This window comes from Rattus norvegicus, chromosome 8 (assembly GCF_036323735.1).
Source record: "Rattus norvegicus strain BN/NHsdMcwi chromosome 8, GRCr8, whole genome shotgun sequence".
Lineage (NCBI taxonomy): Eukaryota > Metazoa > Chordata > Mammalia > Rodentia > Muridae > Rattus > Rattus norvegicus.
The window spans coordinates 30,898,693-30,920,917 of NC_086026.1; the positions used below are offsets into that span (position 1 = coordinate 30,898,693).

A 22,225-nucleotide genomic window follows, 5' to 3' on the forward strand; every position below is an offset into this window, starting at 1 on the left:
TGCCAAGACGATTAGTTTCTTGCTTCTTCTAGGGTATAGCTTGCCTCCTTATGTTGGGCTTTACCATTTATTATCCTTTGTAGTGCTGGATTTGTAGAAAGATATTGTGTAAATTTGGTCTTGTCATGGAATATCTTGGTTTCTCCATCAATGTTAATTGAGAGTTTTGCTGGATACAGTAACCTGGGCTGGCATTTGTGTTCCCTTAGGGTCTGTATGACATCAGTCCAGGATCTTCTGGCCTTCATAGTTTCTGGCGAGAAGTCTGGTGTGATTCTGATAGGTCTCCCTTTATATGTTACTTGACCTTTTTCCCTTACTGCTTTTAATATTCTTTCTTTATTTTGTGTGTTTGGTGTTTTGACAATTATGTGACGGGAGGTGTTTCTTTTCTGGTCCAATCTATTTGGAGTTCTGTAGGCTTCTTGTATGTCTATGGGTATCTCTTTTTTTAGGTTAGGGAAGTTTTCTTCTATGATTTTGTTGAAGATATTTACTGGTCCTTTGAGCTGGGAGTCTTCACTCTCTTCTATACCTATTATCCTTAGGTTTGATCTTCTCATTGAGTCCTGGATTTCCTGTATGTTTTGGACCAGTAGCTTTTTCCGCTTTACATTATCTTTGACAGTTGAGTCAATGATTTCTATGGAATCTTCTGCTCCTGAGATTCTCTCTTCCATCTCTTGTATTCTGTTGGTGAAGCTTGTATCTACAGCTCCTTGTCTCTTCTTTTGGTTTTCTATATCCAGGGTTGTTTCCATGTGTTCTTTCTTGATTGCTTCTATTTCCATTTTTAATTCCTTCAACTGTTTGATTGTGTTTTCCTGGAATTCTTTCAGGGATTTTTGCGATTCCTCTCTGTAGGCTTCTACTTGTTTATTAATGTTTTCCTGTGTTTCCCTAAGTGTGTTCATGTCTTTCTTGAAGTCCTCCAGCATCATGATCAAATATGATTTTGAAACTAGATCTTGCTTTTCTGGTGTGTTTGAATATTCCATGTTTGTTTTGGTGGGAGAATTGGGCTCCGATGATGGCATGTAGTCTTGGTTTCTGTTGCTTGGGTTCCTGCGCTTGCCTCTCGCCATCAGATTATCTCTAGTGTTACTTTGTTCTGCTATTTCTGACAGTGGCTAGACTGTCCTATAAGCCTGTGTGTCAGGAGTGCTGTAGACCTGTTTTCCTCTCTTTCAGCCAGTTATGGGGACAGAGTGTTCTGCTTTCGGGCGTGTAGTTTTTCCTCTCTACAGGTCTTCAGCTGTTCCTGTGGGCCTGTGTCTTGAGTTCACCAGGCAGCTTTCTTGCAGCAGAAAATTTGGTCTTACCTGTGGTCCCGAGGCTCAGGTTCGCTCGTGGGGTGCTGCCCAGGGGCTCTCTGCAGCGGCAGCAACCAGGAAGACCTGTGCCGCCCCTTCCGGGAGCTTCAGTGCACCAGGGTTCCAGATGGTCTTTGGCTTTTTCCTCTGGCGTCCGAGATGTGTGTGCAGGGAGCAGTCTCTTCTGGTTTCCCAGGCTTGTCTGCCTCTCTCAAGGTTTTCTTTTTTTAACCTGAAAAAAATAGAAAGGGAACTGGCCTTTTGCTTTCCCTTAATCTTTCTACCTTGAGCTCAAATACAATGTGTGCAGCTGAACCAGCCATTCTGAAACCAAAAGAGGAAAACTAAAGAACCCCAGAGATCAAGGGCAGCAGCTTCCTGCCTTCAGGTTTTTAGCTGTATGAGGGAAAGCAAAATCATTTTTGTGTGTTTTAATATAAATGGGCATTATTTACTTTTAAGCTAAAAACTTCATTGCCATAAAAGCCAAGTGAAATGGAGATGTTGGATTGCAAATGAAGCAGAGAGCCAAAGAGTCATTTGGGGTTTTTCACAATTGGGTAGTACAGAAGAAGCTGGCTCTGTCCAGCTCCTTAATCCTGTTACCTAGATTACAAAAGGTTCAGCATAATTTGTATGTATCTGAGGAAGAAGAAAAAGACTCATCCCCCAGAGCGAGGAAAAGACTTTAAATTTTTAGATGATCCTCATTTCAGGTATTTAAAAAATTTACTTAAATAATTTTATGGAGGACAGCAAGCATAACAGTGCTTCACTTTTCTATTATAGCTCTCCAAGATTTTTTAAAGCCTCCCAAAATCTCAAGCTGAAATCTACCAAAAAAAAAAAAAATTCAGCTTTCCTGTTTCTGAGGACAGCCAGTCTCATGCTGCGCACTCCTGAGTACCTTACAGGGCGTTTTAGCCAAGTTTTCCAACCCTGAAATAATGCCCTGCACTCGGGGAAGGACTAGGTGTGTTATAGGGAAAAGAAAGAGGAGGCTATCTTGGATGAGTCACGAGGATGAGCAGTTTCTCCGATCCTTACATCTGGATACCTGGCTTATCATTTTCTCCACCTTTCGCACCTGTGCATCTCAGTACTTGAAGATTTTCAGGCTCTCCACCCTCCCAAATTCTCCATATAGCCATCCAAGTTCTCCGCTTCTCAGGTTCTGTAACGTTTCTAACTTTCCACCCCTTCAACAGCACTATTTTGCCCACTGTGGAAACAGAGAAACTACATGGAACCCCTCCCCTCTTCAATTCTGTTGTAGAAGAACCGTCTCCTTTAGAAAGGAATGGTTGGTAGAGCAGGAGTAAGAATTGAGTATAACCTTGACAGAATCCGAGGAAGCCAAGGAGGTTCATCCTTCCTCTCTCTCAAGCAGCTCTTTGCCAGTGTCCCCTAGTGGCCTCACCACCCAACTCATGACATTCTGTTTACACTTTGCATGTTTGGTTAATTCTTAGCCTTTACTTTAATCTCCATTCGTGACATTAAAACCTTTTCCTTAATCAACTGATTACATGCATAAAAACTGAATAAATTGATTCTGTAGCTCCAGAGTCTTGCTCAATAACTTGGGAATTCCATTCATATACAGATATTGAACCAGTGTTTGCTCACCCATTCCACAAGTTAATAAATAATTGAACAGAACATTGTGTGTGCTCAAATGTAGTTTTCCTGTGATCATCTGCTCCTATAGACTCTAGCCTTGAGCAAAACAAAGAATCGATACAAAAAAAGATGCTTTTTGGCCAAGAATAAATTTGATTTACTTTCTAACACATCCAGTATATTTTGGTGAGTTTTTTGCTTAAATTGAGTAAATATGCAAAGGATATTCAAAAACAGAAACTATTAGCACAATAATACAACTTAAAAATAGTTTCTAGATTGCTAATTCTGCAAAGCAAGTTGTCCTGTCTATTGACCATTTGATTCGTTTCTTCATTAATCATATTTAAGCTAAGTTAGGCTGTGTTAACATGCAAGCCCAAACCACCATGTTTTAATGTCTATTTTCTATGTCAGCCACACACTGTAACACAGTAATAAGAGATCTCTGATGACTGAAGTCTCTCAGGGAGCTAGTAATGGATGATCAACCCAACATAGACTCCTAGATCAGGAGAAGAGAGGGAAAAGGAGGGGAAGAAATTTAGAAGACTAAAGGACGAGGGAATGAAGAGAAAAATTGCCTTTTAGTAACAAGGTAATCCAAATGTTATCAAATGCAATAGACATGACATTGTTCCAGGCCATCCCCCACCCTCGGGCTCCTTCAAAACTTCTCCACCTGCTCAGTGTATCATAAGGTTGAACCACACACAACAGAGGAGCCTATAGCACAGGGATAATCTGAAGAGTAGGAAAGAACTCAGAGGAAAAGCTCAGAGACTGAGCAGGAATAGCAAAGGGGGACAGCAACTCCCTCAGAAGTTACCAGGAAACATCACTTAGCAGCACAAAGTCAGTACAACAGGCCTGAGATCAATAATGAAAAACGTTTTATCCTGAAAAGGAAATCTTGAGGCATATGTGAATTTAATAATACAAAATTGCCAAAATAGAGAAAGGAATGATTATTTTTGTCAGTAAAGTTAGGGGGAGTTGGGCAGGTACATGATGTCTCTAATTAAAGGATTTTCTAAGAAAAGGTACATTTATGGAATTGAATTTTTACAAAATCAATAGAATAAATATTGAGTATAACAAAGACTACCCCGGCTTATAAAACTTTAAAAAGAAAATAAAAACTAAGAAAATATACATTTAAAAATACATATTGAGTTTTATGATTCATAGTATATATGATAGTTATTTGACAAATATAACATGGTGAAGGTTTTTAAAAAACAAAGTTGTTTGGGAGAAAATGAAAAATATGAGTAAATATATCAAATGCAAGGCTAGAATATAGGAAAAAAGTATTACTAGCTTGAATAATAAAATTTCAGTCATAACCATGAAGCCAAGTTAACAAGAGCAAAGAACATTAACATTTAATTAACAGCGATCCTCTTACCTTCAGAAAGATTCTAAATGTCTTCTAAATACAGATGCCTTTGTGATAACAACGTCTGTCAAATAGGGGTAGCATTAGTCACAGTTCTCCAAAGGGATAGGGACTGAGAGGATGACACATATATCCCCATTTTTCTATATCTATATCTATCTATATCTATATCTATATCTATATCTATATCTATATCTATATCTATATCTATATCTATATCTATATCTATATTTCTATATCTATTTCTATATCTATTTCTATATCTATATCTATCTCTCTATATATTTCTATATCTATTTCTATATCTATATCTATTTCTATATCAGTCTACATCATTTATTAAATTGGCTTCGGTATGAGTAGTCCAATAGTCCAAAAATGGCTGCTTCACACTGGAGAGGCCAAGGATATAGTAGTTACTTCATTCAAATGGCTGGATGTCCCAGGTGTCCAATCTGGTGCTGGAAGCCTGGGGGAATTTCTAGAGAATTGTTGACTTGGATTTAATATTAGCGTCCACAATGGGATAAATTAATTTGCCAGTGAGAGCAGGGGCAAGCAGGCAAAATGCAAGGTTTCTTCTGTGCATGTCCTTGGATGTGGATTGCCACCAGAAGGGCCCCACACATTTAGAATAGTCTTCTTGCCTCACATGTTGAGAGTGGAGTCCATGACATCCCCATCCATCACGCCATTCCTTCAATGTACCCTGTGCAAATCATGATCTTGAATTTGAACTGTATACTTTAAAACTCTTGGCTTCAGACCTTAGAAAAAGCAAAGGCCTTACAGTTGTTTCTTTGTAATTTTATCCCTTCTTCCCATCTCCTTATCCTGGGTATTCTGATGCTCTTCTGCCCTGCCTCACAGTAACTTACTTCTTCCATTCTGTGCAGCAGACACTAAGAATGCCTGCCACCAAGATTCCGATGAATAGATACTTTCTCACCAGCTTCTTAGAGTCTATAACACTACACTGTATCACAGCACATATGTCTCGCCAAGTTTTCTAAATTATATTGCTAATGATGGCTTTACTATTAAATGTGTGCATGATAAGAAAGAAAGGGAGACAAAATGACAGAGACACACAGAGAGACAGACAGACGGAGACAGACAGAGACAGAAATTCCTCCCAGGAGTATCCAACAGCTTGTATTTAAGTTGATTACAACAGTTGACAGGCTAGAGGAATAACTTGGTCTAGAGCACTGGCTTCTACTGCAGTAACCAGAGATCCTCTGAAATCCCAGACTTAGATGAGAGTGGCAGGTAGAGCCACACACAGCTGAATCCATAGATCTCAGGATGTAGATGCAGTGACTGACTTGATGTTGAATGAGGTGTATCTGTCACCTTTCCAGACTCACATTGTTCATGAGGGACCTAGGAGTGGAGGCAGGAAAACGAGAGGTCAGATGGAAACTAGGACCAGTTGTGAGAATTGGGTGCACACTAACTCATTAGCCCATCACAATTTGATCAACTGTCATAGAACTTAGCTGCATGAAGAATGGTGCTTTTGGACTTTGTGATTTTGGATGCTGTCCCTGAATCCTTCTGTGAAAATGGAGCTTCCAGTCTTTGTGATTTTGGATGCTATCCCTACATTCTCCTGTATGTTCTTGCCTCCTACTCTCTTCTACTTTTTCAGGGCTTTTAGCCTTATATTCTGGCCTTTGCATCTGCCTCTGCCTTCCACATGTCAGCAAACCATGTTTTATGCTTTGTTGGTTTTAGCTGTTTGATTTCCAGCCTCCCGAATAAACTGAAAATATCAGAGTCTGAGGTGAGATTGTCTATCCTTGAGAATCCCTCAGACACCACCTTCTGGGGTTGGGGAAGGGAAACAACACATCCCTACTACTCTAGTTTTATCAATTGCATATATCATCAGGAGGAATACTATCTTTTAACTTTATTTTACAGTAATTACAGTTGGCCCTCCATATCTGCGGATTCTGCACCCACATCCAAACACTGAAAATTAGTAACAAAAGGTCTGGTCTGAACACATACAGACCTGTTTTCTTGTCATTACTCTCCAAGAAGTACAGTATAACAATCATTTACACAGAATTTGCATTGCACTGAGTATTATAAGTAGTTTAGGGATGAGGTAAAGTACACAGGGGGATGGGCAAGGGCTATAAGCTATGATTACACCATTTTATTAAGGCGAGTTAAGCACAGGTAGATTGTACTAGGAAAAATACTGAAATCAATTCCATGTGGGCTGTGAAGGACAGAATAGCTTGACTTCTACTTGATTGTAGAGATTTGGATCTGATTTATCCAAATGTTAGTTTTTATTATCTCAAGAGTCTAGAGATTAAATAGCAATTTAAATGTTAATCCTAGTTCTTCGTACATAGCAGACACTTGGTTTGTTTATTCAGCAAATATTAATTACTCCATAGACTCAAAGCACAATAGGGTTTCAGATGATTTCTAACAGCTGTGGCTTGATGCGTTGTGGGAATTCAAATGGAACCTCAGAATTTAATTGTTTCAAAGCTTCCAATCTACCTCATTTGTGGTTAATAAGGACATCCTCTTCTGTGCCAAGAAAGAGTCACAAGAGCCACTGTTGAGGTGCATGAGGAACATTGGTATTTCTGTTGCTAGTTCAATGTAGAGTTTCCTGGCAACCAGGCCACTAAATCTCATAATACTGTTAACATAGCTCCACGCTCCAAGTCCTTACTGACTGAAAGCAATAGGGGATGGGAAACTAACACATCCAATTATGCTTAGTCTAAGGCTTCCAGCACTGCTGATTAAACACTCCAAACCAGTTGACTAATCCTCCCTGCACAGACTAGAAATATGCATGCAGTCGTCGAACATGTCCTAGACACTAAACTAAGAAACACATTTTACATGGTTATCTGGAGTTGCTGGGAAGAAACACACATCTGATTCTGCCACCTGTTAAGATGGTGTTGCCACTGAAGAAGATCTTGATGGGCAGTCTTTTCTCCAAGAATTCTAGGTTAGGACAATACCCAGGACAGACCATGTTCTATTTTAAGAGTTTCTTTTCACAGTTCAGCTCTGGTTCCTCATTATCAATCTTGTCTGCTTGGTGCCCATCATACACATGTGTGGACAGCCAAGATCTCTCCTCAAAAAGCACCCTTTGATCAGCCTATCTTCCCTCCTGTCATTCTTTGCTTGACTATTTTCCATGTCTCAGACTCAGCTCATCTTATGAGTCTGTATTTTTAGAATGAAAGTTCTCACCAACCATAACCGTGTCACCTCAAGTTCCTCATTTGGGATACTACAACAGCTCATTCATAAACATTTCTCTGATAGCCATTTTTTAAAATAATCTTTGCCCTCACCATTTGACTATGAACTCTGTGGTTTAGATTCCCATATAACCCTGCAAACCATTTCTAAGACAGGTATCCTTTTTTTTTTTACATTTAAAAAAAATGACATTGTTTTATTTTCCTTAGCAGGCGTGGGCTGCACGTGTTTAGGTCAGTGTAGAGGACTCGGTGCTGGGATGAATGGGGTGGCGGGGTAGAGGAGGTGATAACCTGGTGGCTGGAAGGGAATGGAGAGGGTTAGATACGTTTCTGGGAAAGCCAGAGGAAGGATTCACAGCACACTATAGCTAAGCTGTCAATAAGGTTGAGTAACCCTTGGAAATCTAGCTGCCATCACTGTTGAGGTCCAGCTTCTTCATCGTGTGGTCAAGGATGCCGGGGTCCTTCTGGTTCTTCATGAAAGCAGCTAACTCAGTGTCCATGAAGAAAAGGAACTTGGTTTTGGAGAGTTGACAGCTGTTCCCATCCTCCCCACTGTACTTTTGGAAAACAGCAATCTTAATGCGGCTCCCAGTCTCTGTAGGCATGTATGCCAAGTTAAGGAGTGAGGCCTGGCTGCGACTGCAGCTGATGGTGATCGGGACTTTCTGTACAATTGTGTATTGGCGCAGACTCTTCTCCAGGTAAATCCCTCCCCTGGTTCACTCCTCAAAAGTTCATAGAATGACTCTTAGTCCACAACTACTCTGGATAGGCTGAGCCACAGCTCTGCTATACTATACAGGACAAGTTTTAGCCTCAAACTGTATCCCAGCCAGATGTCCATTCTTTGGGCAGAAAGTCTTCCACCATCTTGCTTTGCCCATCTCCAGACAGATCAGATATTTCAGAGATGCTGTCTCTATCTCTGTTCTACATGTCTAAAGAGTTATGAAAAGCCTCCAAAAGAAGAAAATGTGAATTAAGTACCCACTTATTCATACCTGTATACTATTTTAAATTTTCCCCCTCACAGTGTACGCATATGAAAATGAGCTAGATAATACAAGGTAGAAATCCTAGCTCACTCTAGGTAAGACAGCTGGAGATGGTGAACACAGGCAAGCAATTGGGATTTCAGTATTCTGATTGTAATTGCAAAAGTATCACAGCTGGGGAGATGTCAGTCATCTTAAATATAAATATAAATAAATATAAATAAATAAATAAATGAATAAATAAATAAATAAATATCAAAAAATCCATACTCAGAAGATGGCTTTAGGGAAGAATGAAGGTAGCCCACTGAACAAGGGCAGTCCTACCTCTGGGTCCCCATGTCAGCCAGCAGGCTATTGACCACTCGGCAGAGCTTGTAAAGTAATACGGGATAAGGGAAGATAGAGCAAAGAATTGAGTGAGACATTGCTAACTGTCCAGTAACTGTCCAGACATCTCCAGGGCTTAGTAGAAAGGCGAACTCCCCATGTCTGATTAAGCATCTTCAGGAATCAAAGCTTTGCAATCTGCCTCTGCCTGTCTCACTGAAATGTCCATTTAGATATGTGGATAACTTATATTCTCAATAAAATTAAGAATTCATATTTTTGCTTTTGGTGTTCCCAGCTAACCTAAAAAAATCAACAGAGCTTCAATTAGGACTCATTATTTGGGTGAAAAGCCACACAGTTCTCAGCAGAAGGAAAGTTTTTGCTGCCCACTGAGAACCAAGGCTTTATGAATTTATCATTGAACCGTTTTCTGCCATTTCATTTCCTGACTTGAAAAGTATCGGATATTTACTCCTTCCTGTGTTTGAAATATCAGTTTTCAACATCACATAAGTAACAGCATCCACAAAACATACCATGAAAATTTGAGGGTGCTGACAGTTCTCTAACCTCACGCAGGGCAGATGATGTGGCTGAATATTTCTGTCACTTGTGATTTGTGATTTGTGATTCCTGTCATGCGGCAGCCACACATGGCTCCAGTGTCAAAACTGTGTAACTAGCATTGACCTTCGCTTACTCCAACCCAGCTTCCAAGCCAAGCTTTGAGCAATGTTTCGATCAGAATGAAGATGAAGATTGTCCTCAACTTGAAGGCATAAAGCACAGTGTGAGGCAATGTTACTGTCTCTGTCCAAGGTGTAAAAGAAATCCCTCCAGTGGGCAGGTACAGCATGAGCTATTCTGTGTGTGAAGCCACATCAGGATCCAGGCTACAGGGTTTGCAAGCCAAGAGACTCACTTGTTTCTTCCACATTTGCTTACTGGCAAGATTGAGCGCAGGGATATTACAGCAGCCAAGTTCTGATGGGAGTGTAGTCAACATGGAAGGCTTCCCCCGTATGCCCTGAGCCTGCTCTGTGATCAACAGTGAACACATATTGCTACATGTGCACTATGGTAGCCACGTGATGAGCCAGAGAAGCCACCCACTTTACAACTGGTAAATATACTTCAAGGTTTGTTTTCCACATGGCGGGACTTCTATGGGAAAGACAGTGCCAACTCCATCTAGCTAAGTCACGACTTCCACCCCAGACAAGTCTGACACATCCTGAGTCAAGGAGAATAAATGGTTTCCACCTCCCGAGATACTTCCCATCACAAACGAACCTCTCTTCATTTGTCATCCATTTATCCATCTAACATGTTTGTTAACATTTTCTGTGGGCCATTGTCTTTGGGTTTTTATTGTTGTGATAAAAGACCATGGCCAAAAAGCAAATTGGGGGTGAAAGGGCTTATTTACTTCACTCATCTGTCAGTGAGGAAAGCAGGGCAGGAACTCAAGAAGGGCAGGAACTGGAGACAAGAACTGATGGGTAAGTCATGGTGGAGTGCTGCTTGCTGGCTTGCTTTCCTTGCTTTGCTCAGCTGGCCTAGGTTCACCAGGACCCAATGATACCATAAGTGGCAGAGTACATATCGAGCATCAATCAAGAAATCAGCAGAGGAGTTTCCTCAACTGAGGCCCCCTTTTCCAAAATTACAACAGCTTGTGTTAAATTTACATCCAACTAGCCATCACAGCCATACAAGGGGATCTAGACTCACTGTCACACACACACACACACACACACACACACACACACACAGGCTATCAGTCCTGTGTCAGCTCTGGCTGACAGGACATTCATCATGGACTCCTGTGATTCATCTCTTCAGAGCTGAGCCGCAGTACTCTGAGGCTCCCACCAAGGCAGCTGACATTATCACGTCAGCCAGTTAGCCTCCGTTTCAAAGCCGATCAGTTAGAAGTCATCAAGCACAGAACTGAGAGCACTCTGCATTTAGGCATGGAAAATTCTAAATTCAGGCCATAGATGGGCCTCAGTAGGAAAAAGAACCATGTTCCATCCAGGAACTCACATGGTAGAAAAAGAGAACTGACTTCCACAGTTGTCTGTTTATCTCAACATACACACCATAGCAAGCACGAGTGTGCACATGCTCTCACAAAAAGGCGTACAGATGCAAAAATAGGTAATAATAATAATAATAATAATAATAATAATAATACATGTAAAATAAATTTAAAAAGAAAAATTACAAAGTCTAGTATGGTTTCAACCCGATCAAGGCCCCTGACTGGAATTTTGCTTCATGTGACCACTAGGGGGCATTTAGTCCTCAACTATATTCTGTGAAGGTCAAGCATAGTACTGACCACCACCAGGATGAGGTAGACATAGGGTCGCAGGCCCTAATAAATGCTAATAAACATAGATGACAGGACATCAGATTGGTACAGATAACAGGGTGAACATGGAAAATTTGAACACTGTGTGCAAAGGTCTGCCACCCTCAGAACTATCCAGAAGCTGAAGAAAGGACGTAATCCTTCCTATGACACTGCATACGAAGCTAATCTAGATCCCTCCACCTTCATCATTGTTAGTCCGAGGTGGATTTTATTTTTCTAACTATTCTGGCAATAAGAAATCCAAAGTCAAAGAGCTTCTCCCCTATAATGTATCTCACCTGGACACGAACCAAAGCCTCTGAACTCAATCAGGCTCCATTACACCACTCAGCTCTGTGGGAACTGCTACTCCTGCATCTCCCTTTCCTCAGATCCTGAAACGTAACTCTCCAATCCTCAGATTACCTTGGTGTGTGTGTGTGTGTGTGTGTGCGCGCTCCTGTGCCTGTGTGCATGTGTGAAAAATTAGCCAGTAGTCCAGTGTGTTCAAAGTTATATTTAATGAGACAAGATTAAACTTAATTGAACACACCTGATGTTTGTTTTATTATCCCTTGTAACATAAATATTTGATTATGTCCAATACACAGTGGACAATTAATAGATGTTGCATAAACTCAAAAATAAATTAATAAAGTAAACTTTTAGGAAGACCCCAGAAATCAATAAAATGACTTTCTCCATCTGGAAGGTTCCTGAGATGGGGAGGACCTGAGTGGATTATTTGCCCAGAATCTGCCCATCAAACCCCAAGGAGAAGAAACCTGGATTTGCTTTCAGGGCTCTTTGTGCCTTCAAATTAAACTGAAAGGACAACGTTGAGTTTCAGTGTGGAGAACCTGAGTCCTCTGACTGTTTAACTTGCCTGTGAAAGACCACTAGACTATAAATATAATTAAAAGATATTCTATACCAACAATAGAAAATAATGAGCCGAAGTGGAAGGCATAGGCTTCTGATCTCAGCTACGTGGAAATTAAAAAGGCTGCTGGCAATTTCAAGACCCATCTGTGTTCCACAATGAGTTAAGTTCATCTGAGGAAACTCACTGATTCCCTGTATCGAACTAAAAGGAAAAATGGGGGCTGTCGATGTGCTGAGCACTAGAAAGTTCACTGGCACCGTCAAGATCCCAAATTCACTCCATATAAACAAGAACACAGGAGAAGAGAGGAGGAAGAGGAGAAGGAGGAAGAGGAGGAGGAGGAGGAGGAGGAAGAGGAGGAGAAAGATGAGGAAGGGGAGGAGGAGGAGGAGGATGGTGGGGGGAGGAAGTTAGCTCCTCACCTGATGAAGAAATTAAAAAACTCCTGACGTCTATGTAGATAATTCTGTGTACAAGACTGACTTGAAATTAGCATTCCTGAGGAGTCACCAGGGCTCCACACTGGAGGCTGGGCAGTTTCCCAGGGGTAGATTTCTGTTAGGAATGCTGCAAATGTTACTGTGGGACACTGTGACTAACACCCTCTTCCAGGTAACAGGACATGGAGACCTGACTAACTAATGCTTCCGCAGAGCCATAGATTGCTCTGGTGGAAATGGAGTGTGTGGTGAAGACAGACCTGATTCCTCATCCTATCTTTATCTCCTTCCAGGAACTGTTCTCAGTTCACTCATCACGGATAGGAGAAAACATCACAAGCAATCTACCTTCCTCTTCCTCCTTCACATGAGGTTGAAAGGGATTAACAGAGATCAAAGAGCGTCCAGGCAAGTGTAGAAAGAAATCACTCCACCCGAACACTATACAGACTGAGAAAAAAGACGGTTATGAAGAGAATCAAATAAATCTCATGAAAGGAAATTGCTTGAGGAATCAAAATGCTTCTCTCTACAAAACTTATTTCCTGAAAGAGATGGGAGTCTTAGAAACTCACCCATACTCTCAGTAGACTTGAATGGACGTTGCATTAAAAAGAGGGCATGGATGAGTTCAGAAAAATATTGTTTTAACATGAAAATGCCATTACTTCAAAAATCTAGACTGAAAAGGTAACTTGATAAGTAAGATAGATGAACAGTCAATAAAATCTCATAAAATTTACAGTAAAGGACAGAAAGCTAAATAGTGTGGATACAGGCAGAGGAGAGACGCCGAAACCTAGAAGGTCCACATAATATCCTAGCCATGGCAGAGGTCAGAGGATACATGCCCAGGAAAACCATGATAGAATTCAATTTACCTGAATTTGAAAAGTTGATCCTTTTAATATAAAAAAAATGTCAAAAAGATTCACAGTGAAAGAAGACCTAACCCAAATAAGTTTGTCTAAATCTCAAAAATATTGAAGAAACCAAACATCTAAGTTAAAAAAAAATGAGTTGCTGCAAGGACAAGAAAACCCCAGAAGGAAGACTGCTCTGCAGTCCATGTTTGTAATGCATGATTAATGGTTATAAACAGAACACAGTGTCATCCCCCAGAAGCAGCTGCTGTGCAAGAGAATTCCTGCTGCCACAAAGGGTTCATAGCCTGCCACAAACTTCCTAAGTGAAGCTAAGAACACTGCAGCCAGAAATTAAGCAAAACAGAAGGATGATCTTAAAAGACATGCGTAATAGCTAAATAATCCTTGGTTTATGACATTTTAATACATGTGCCAGAAATGATCGTTAGGAAGGTGTGTTAAAATTTATTGAACACAGGAAGAGTAAAACTCACAAATCATTTCAGCATAACTTGGGGACTTGTGAGGGGATGCAAAGTAAACACTTTCCAAGTTGGGTAGCTTCAAGAAATAGATAAAGGAAAAAAGAAATATAGAGAGTAGATTGCTGTCATATAAAGCACCATTTATCAGTTGGGGGAAAGTGAATAAAATATACCATTTCCAAAAGAAAATTTCAAATACAGCAAGTGATAAAACATTTCAGAAGACTGGAGTTGTACTTGGGTATCATCTAGTCAATGGACTATATGGTCCCTCATACCACACGTCTCCATAACATAATCACATACCTGCAAGAGGCAAACAGAACAGCACTTTCCACTGCAAGCTTTGTGTCTATTGATTTCATGGAATAAATGAACCAGAGGGCTGGGGAGATGGCCCAGTGGGTAAAGTACCTGCTTGTAAGCCTCAAGAATCATGTAAAAACCAGGACAAATTTGGTAGTTGCCTGCAATCCTACCAATTAAGAGGTGGAGACAGAGGACAGACTGAAGAGCTCCAGGTTCAGTGTAAGAGTGATTCGTTTTAAAAGGAAAATGGAGAGTCATCAAAGAATGTACCCAGCATCAGTTTTGAGTGTCCACACAAGTGAATGCACACATCATACACACACATGCACACATGTTCACACACACACACAAATACACAAATGTGCACACACACATAGAGAGATGTACATAAGTGAGTACTCCCAACATACGCACAAAAGCTAAGTATAAATTGAAATGTAGTCATAGAGTAATACTATATTACATTAAAACCATACCACCATTCAACAGGGTTGACCCTTCATTATAAACCAAAAAGGCAAGGTGCTACAATTTAGATATGTCTTGAATGTATCCCCCAAAGTTTAATATGTAAATTTGGTCTCCAGAGTAGTGAAGTTGTGGTGGCTGAATCTTAATGAAGTAGAACATTATGGCCGACACTGTAGCTACAATAGCTTAATTCTAGTGATGACTGGAAGGAATTAGAGTGAATTGACGCCTGCATCCTGGCTCATGAATCATGGTTGCTTCTTTTCTTACCATATGCTCTCTCTCCCACCATGATGCTATCTGCCAATTTGTAATGTAGCCAGGAGCCCTCTCCTGAGTCAAACAGATACAAATTAAGTATTGTGCTCTTGAATCACCAATGCTTGGGGTAAGTGAACTACTTTATATGCTATTTAGCACCGGGCATTTGCTACAGCAATTTAAAACAGGCAGAAACATGAAGCACAAAGAAAATACATGGTGGGACTGCAGAGATGGTTTGGATGGTAAAGTGTTTGCTTCACAAGCATGAGGCGCTGGGTTTAAATCTCCAGCAACCACATAAAAAGCCATGTCTGAAATACCAGTCTGGGGAGGAAGGAGGTATGTGGACAGGAAGATCATAAAATATAAATGTTTGTCACTCACAGAACTGGAAAGTATCGATGAAAGAGAGCTCCTGTCTTTATGAGGACATTCTTTAGGAGGACATGCTCACCCCATGAGCGAACCTGAGCCTCGGGACCACAGGTAAGACCAAATTTTCTGCTGCAAGAAAGCTGCCTGGTGAGCTTGGGACACACGGAAGCAGAATTCCTCTAGAACCGGGCACGTTCTGTGTTTACCGGAAGTCCCACACCCGCAGATCCCAGCCCACAGCAGCTCTCTGCTCCCAGACCCGGTGAGAGAGAGACCCAACTGCCTGGTCAGGTGGGCACTCCTGAGGCTGCATAGCGGAAGAGACCACCAACACTGCTCACCCCTGCCCACATCCCTGGCCCAAGAGGAAACTGTATAAGGCCTCTGGGCTCCCGTGGGGGAGGGCCCAGGAGCGGCAGGACACCTGCCTGAGACACCGCCGGAACCTGAAAGAAACAGACTGGATAAACAGTTCTCTGCACCCAAATCCCGTGGGAGGGAGAGCTAAACCTTCAGAGAGGCAGACAAGCCTGGGAAACCAGAAGAGACTGCTCCCTGCACACACATCTCGGACGCCAGAGGAAAAAGCCAAAGACCATCTGGAACCCTGGTGCACTGAAGCTCCCGGAAGGGGCGGCACAGGTATTCCTGGTTGCTGCCGCTGCAGAGAGCCCCTGGGCAGCACCCCGCGAGCAAACTTGAGCCTCGGGACCACAGGTAAGACCAACTTGTCTGCTGCAAGAAAGCTGCTTGGTGAACTCAAGACACAGGCCCACAGGAACAGCTGAAGACCTGTAGAGAGGAAAAACTACACGCCCGAAAGCAGAACACTCTGTCCCCATAACTGACTGAAAGAGAGGAAAACAGGTCTACAGCACTCCTGACACACAGGCTTATAGGACAGTCTAGCCACTGTCAGAAATAGCAGAACAAAGTAACACTAGAGATAATCTGATGGCGAGAGGCAAGCGCAGGAACCCAAGCAACAGAAACCAAGACTACATGCCATCATCGGAGCCCAATTCTCCCACCAAAACAAACATGGAATATCCAAACACACCAGAAAAGCAAGATCTAGTTTCAAAATCATATTTGATCATGATGCTGGAGGACTTCAAGAAAGACATGAACACACTTAGGGAAACACAGGAAAACATTAATAAACAAGTAGAAGCCTACAGAGAGGAATCGCAAAAATCCCTGAAAGAATTCCAGGAAAACACAATCAATCAGTTGAAGGAATTAAAAATGGAAATAGAAGCAATCAAGAAAGAACACATGGAAACAACCCTGGATATAGAAAACCAAAAGAAGAGACAAGGAGCTGTAGATACAAGCTTCACCAACAGAATACAAGAGATGGAAGAGAGAATCTCAGGAGCAGAAGATTCCATAGAAATCATTGACTCAACTGTCAAAGATAATGTAAAGCGGAAAAAGCTACTGGTCCAAAACATACAGGAAATCCAGGACTCAATGAGAAGATCAAACCTAAGGATAATAGGTATAGAAGAGAGTGAAGACGCCCAGCTCAAAGGACCAGTAAATATCTTCAACAAAATCATAGAAGAAAACTTCCCTAAACTAAAAAAAGAGATACCCATAGGCATACAAGAAGCCTACAGAACTCCAAATAGATTGGACCAGAAAAGAAACACCTCCCGTCACATAATTGTCAAAACACCAAACGCACAAAATAAAGAAAGAATATTAAAAGCAGTAAGGGAAAAAGGTCAAGTAACAAATAAAGGGAGACCTATCAGAATCACACCAGACTTCTCGCCAGAAACTATGAAGGCCAGAAGATCCTGGACTGATGTCATACAGACCCTAAGAGAACACAAATGCCAGCCCAGGTTACTGTATCCAGCAAAACTCTCAATTAACATTGATGGAGAAACCAAGATATTCCATGACAAAACCAAATTTACACAATATCTTTCTACAAATCCAGCACTACAAAGGATAATAAATGGTAAAGCCCAACATAAGGAGGCAAGCTATACCCTAGAAGAAGCAAGAAACTAATCGTCTTGGCAACAAAACAAAGAGAATGAAAGCACACAAACATAACCTCACATCCAAATATGAATATAACGGGAAACAATAATCACTATTCCTTAATATCTCTCAATATCAATGGCCTCAACTCCCCAATAAAAAGACATAGATTAACAAACTGGATACGCAACGAGGACCCTGCATTCTGCTGCCTACAGGAAACACACCTCAGAGACAAAGACAGACACTACCTCAGAGTGAAAGGCTGGAAAACAACTTTCCAAGCAAATGGTCAGAAGAAGCAAGCTGGAGTAGCCATTCTAATATCAAATAAAATCAATTTCCAACTAAAATTCATCAAAAAAGATAAGGAAGGACACTTCATATTCATCAAAGGAAAAATCCACCAAGATGAACTCTCAATCCTAAATATCTATGCCCCAAATACAAGGGCACCTACATACGTAAAAGAAACCTTACTAAAGCTCAAAACACACATTGCACCTCACACAATAATAGTGGGAGATTTCAACACCCCACTCTCATCAATGGACAGATCATGGAAACAGAAATTAAACAGAGATGTAGACAGACTAAGAGAAGTCATGAGCCAAATGGACTTAACGGATATTTATAGAACATTCTATCCTAAAGCAAAAGGATATACCTTCTTCTCAGCTCCTCATGGTACTTTCTCCAAAATTGACCATATAATTGGTCAAAAAACGGGCCTCAACAGGTACAGAAAGATAGAAATAATCCCATGCGTGCTATCGGACCACCACGGCCTAAAACTGGTCTTCAATAACAATAAGGGAAGAACGCCCACATATACGTGGAAATTGAACAATGCTCTACTCAATGATAACCTGGTCAAGGAAGAAATAAAGAAAGAAATTAAAAACTTTTTAGAATTTAATGAAAATGAAGATACAACATACTCAAACTTATGGGACACAATGAAAGCTGTGCTAAGAGGAAAACTCATAGCGCTGAGTGCCTGCAGAAAGAAACAGGAAAGAGCATATGTCAGCAGCTTGACAGCACACCTAAAAGCTCTAGAACAAAAAGAAGCAAATACACCCAGGAGGAATAGAAGGCAGGAAATAATCAAACTCAGAGCTGAAATCAACCAAGTAGAAACAAAAAGGACCATAGAAAGAATCAACAGGACCAAAAGTTGGTTCTTTGAGAAAATCAACAAGATAGATAAACCCTTAGCCAGACTAACGAGAGGACACAGAGAGTGCGTCCAAATTAACAAAATCAGAAATGAAAAGGGAGACATAACTACAGATTCAGAGGAAATTCAAAAAATCATCAGATCTTACTATAAAAACCTATATTCAACAAAATTTGAAAATCTTCAGGAAATGGACAATTTCCTAGACAGATACCAGGTATCAAAGTTAAATCAGGAACAGATAAACCAGTTAAACAACCCCATAACTCCTAAGGAAATAGAAGCAGTCATTAAAGGTCTCCCAACCAAAAAGAGCCCAGGTCCAGATGGGTTTAGTGCAGAATTCTATCAAACCTTCATAGAAGACCTCATACCAATATTATCCAAACTATTCCACAAAATTGAAACAGATGGAGCCCTACCGAATTCCTTCTACGAATCTACAATTACTCTTATACCTAAACCACACAAAGACACAACAAAGAAAGAGAACTTCAGACCAATTTCCCTTATGAATATCGACGCAAAAATACTCAATAAAATTCTGGCAAACCGAATTCAAGAGCACATCAAAACAATCATCCACCATGATCAAGTAGGCTTCATCCCAGGCATGCAGGGATGGTTTAATATACGGAAAACCATCAACGTGATCCATTATATAAACAAACTGAAAGAACAGAACCACATGATCATTTCATTAGATGCTGAGAAAGCATTTGACAAAATTCAACACCCCTTCATGATAAAAGTCCTGGAAAGAATAGGAATTCAAGGCCCATACCTAAACATAGTAAAAGCCATATACAGCAAACCAGTTGCTAACATTAAACTAAATGGAGAGAAACTTGAAGCAATCCCACTAAAATCAGGGACTAGACAAGGCTGCCCACTCTCTCCCTACTTATTCAATATAGTTCTTGAAGTTCTAGCCAGAGCAATCAGACAACAAAAGGAGATCAAAGGGATACAGATCGGAAAAGAAGAGGTCAAAATATCACTATTTGCAGATGATATGATAGTATATTTAAGTGATCCCAAAAGTTCCACCAGAGAACTACTAAAGCTGATAAACAACTTCAGCAAAGTGGCTGGGTATAAAATTAACTCAAATAAATCAGTTGCCTTCCTCTATACAAAAGAGAAACAAGCCGAGAAAGAAATTAGGGAAACGACACCCTTCATAATAGACCCAAATAATATAAAGTACCTCGGTGTGACTTTAACCAAGCAAGTAAAAGATCTGTACAATAAGAACTTCAAGACACTGAAGAAAGAAATTGAAGAAGACCTCAGAAGATGGAAAGATCTCCCATGCTCATGGATTGGCAGGATTAATATAGTAAAAATGGCCATTTTACCAAAAGCAATCTACAGATTCAATGCAATCCCCATCAAAATACCAATCCAATTCTTCAAAGAGTTAGACAGAACAATTTGCAAATTCATCTGGAATAACAAAAAACCCAGGATAGCTAAAGCTATCCTCAACAATAAAAGGACTTCAGGGGGAATCACTATCCCTGAACTCAAGCAGTATTACAGAGCAATAGTGATAAAAACTGCATGGTATTGGTACAGAGACAGACAGATAGACCAATGGAATAGAATTGAAGACCCAGAAATGAACCCACACACCTATGGTCACTTGATTTTTGACAAAGGAGCCAAAACCATCCAATGGAAAAAAGATAGCATTTTCAGCAAATGGTGCTGGTTCAACTGGAGGGCAACATGTAGAAGAATGCAGATCGATCCATGCTTATCACCCTGTACAAAGCTTAAGTCCAAGTGGATCAAGGACCTCCACATCAAACCAGACACACTCAAACTAATAGAAGAAAAACTAGGGAAGCATCTGGAACACATGGGCACTGGAAAAAATTTCCTGAACAAAACACCAATGGCTTATGCTCTAAGATCAAGAATTGACAAATGGGATCTCATAAAACTGCAAAGCTTCTGTAAGGCAAAGGACACTGTGGTTAGGACAAAACGGCAACCAACAGATTGGGAAAAGATCTTTACCAACCCTACAACAGATAGAGGCCTTATATCCAAAATATACAAAGAACTCAAGAAGTTAGACCGCAGGGAAACAAATAACCCTATTAAAAAATGGGGTTCAGAGCTAAACAAAGAATTCACAGCTGAGGAATGCCGAATGGCTGAGAAACACCTAAAGAAATGTTCAACATCTTTAGTCATAAGGGAAATGCAAATCAAAACAACCCTGAGATTTCACCTCACACCAGTGAGAATGGCTAAGATCAAAAACTCAGGTGACAGCAGATGCTGGCGAGGTTGTGGAGAAAGAGGAACACTCCTCCATTGTTGGTGGGATTGCAGACTGGTAAAACCATTCTGGAAATCAGTCTGGAGGTTCCTCAGAAAATTGGACATTGAACTGCCTGAGGATCCAGCTATACCTCTCTTGGGCATATACCCAAAAGATGCCTCAACATATAAAAGAGACACGTGCTCCACTATGTTCATCGCAGCCTTATTTATAATAGCCAGAAAATGGAAAGAACCCAGATGCCCTTCAACAGAGGAATGGATACAGAAAATGTGGTACATCTACACAATGGAATACTACTCAGCTATCAAAAACAACGAGTTTATGAAATTCGTAGGCAAATGGTTGGAACTGGAAAATATCATCCTGAGTGAACTAACCCAATCACAGAAAGACATACATGGTATGCACTCATTGATAAGTGGCTATTAGCCCAAATGCTTGAATTACCCTAGATCCCTAGAACAAACGAAACTCAAGACGGATGATCAAAATGTGAATGCTTCACTCCTTCTTTAAATGAGGAAAAAGAATACCCTTGGCAGGGAAGGGAGAGGCAAAGATTAAAACAGAGACTGAAGGAACACCCATTCAGAGCCTGTCCCACATTTGGCCCATACATATACAGCCACCCAATTGGACTAGATGGATGAAGCAAAGAAGTGCAGACCGACAGGAGCCGGATGTAGATCGCTCCTGAGAGACACAGCCAGAATACAGCAAATACAGAGGCGAATGCCAGCAGCAAACCACTGAACTGAGAATAGGTCCCCTATTGAAGGAATCAGAGAAAGAACTGGAAGAGCTTGAAGGGGCTCGAGACCCCAAAAGTACAACAATGCCAAGCAACCAGAGCTTCCAGGGACTAAGCCACTACCTAAAGACTATACATGGACTGACCCTGGACTCTGACCCCATAGGTAGCAATGAATATCCTAGTAAGAGCACCAATGGAAGGGGAAGCCCTGGGTCCTGCTAAGACTGAACCCCCAGTGAACTAGTCTATGGGGGGAGGGCGGCAATGGTGGGAGGGTTGGGAGGGGAACACCCATAAGGAAGGGGAGGGGGGAGGGGGATGTTTGCCCGGAAACCGGGAAAGGGAATAACACTTGAAATGTATATAAGAAATACTCAAGTTAATAAAAAAAAATAAAAAAAAAAAACCAAAAAAAAAAAAAAAAAAAAAAAAAAAAAAAAAAAGAATCAACAGAACCAAAAGTTGGTTCTTTGAGAAAATCAACAAGATAGATAAACCCTTAGCCAAACTAACGACAGGACACAGAGAGTGCGTCCAAATTAACAAAATCAGAAATGAAAAGGGAGACATAACTACAGATTCAGAGGAAATTCAAAAA

General features: G+C 40.8%; 1 protein-coding gene and 1 pseudogene across 1 annotated transcript in view; one reads left to right on the forward strand and one right to left on the reverse strand.

Annotated features, from left to right (window-relative positions):
* Positions 1-22,225, forward strand: part of Npsr1 (neuropeptide S receptor 1) — a 224,596-nt gene that overhangs the window by 15,863 nt on the left and 186,508 nt on the right. The gene's annotated exons all lie outside the window — the stretch shown is intronic.
* On the reverse strand, positions 7,917-8,206 carry S100a11-ps5 (S100 calcium binding protein A11, pseudogene 5; annotated as a pseudogene).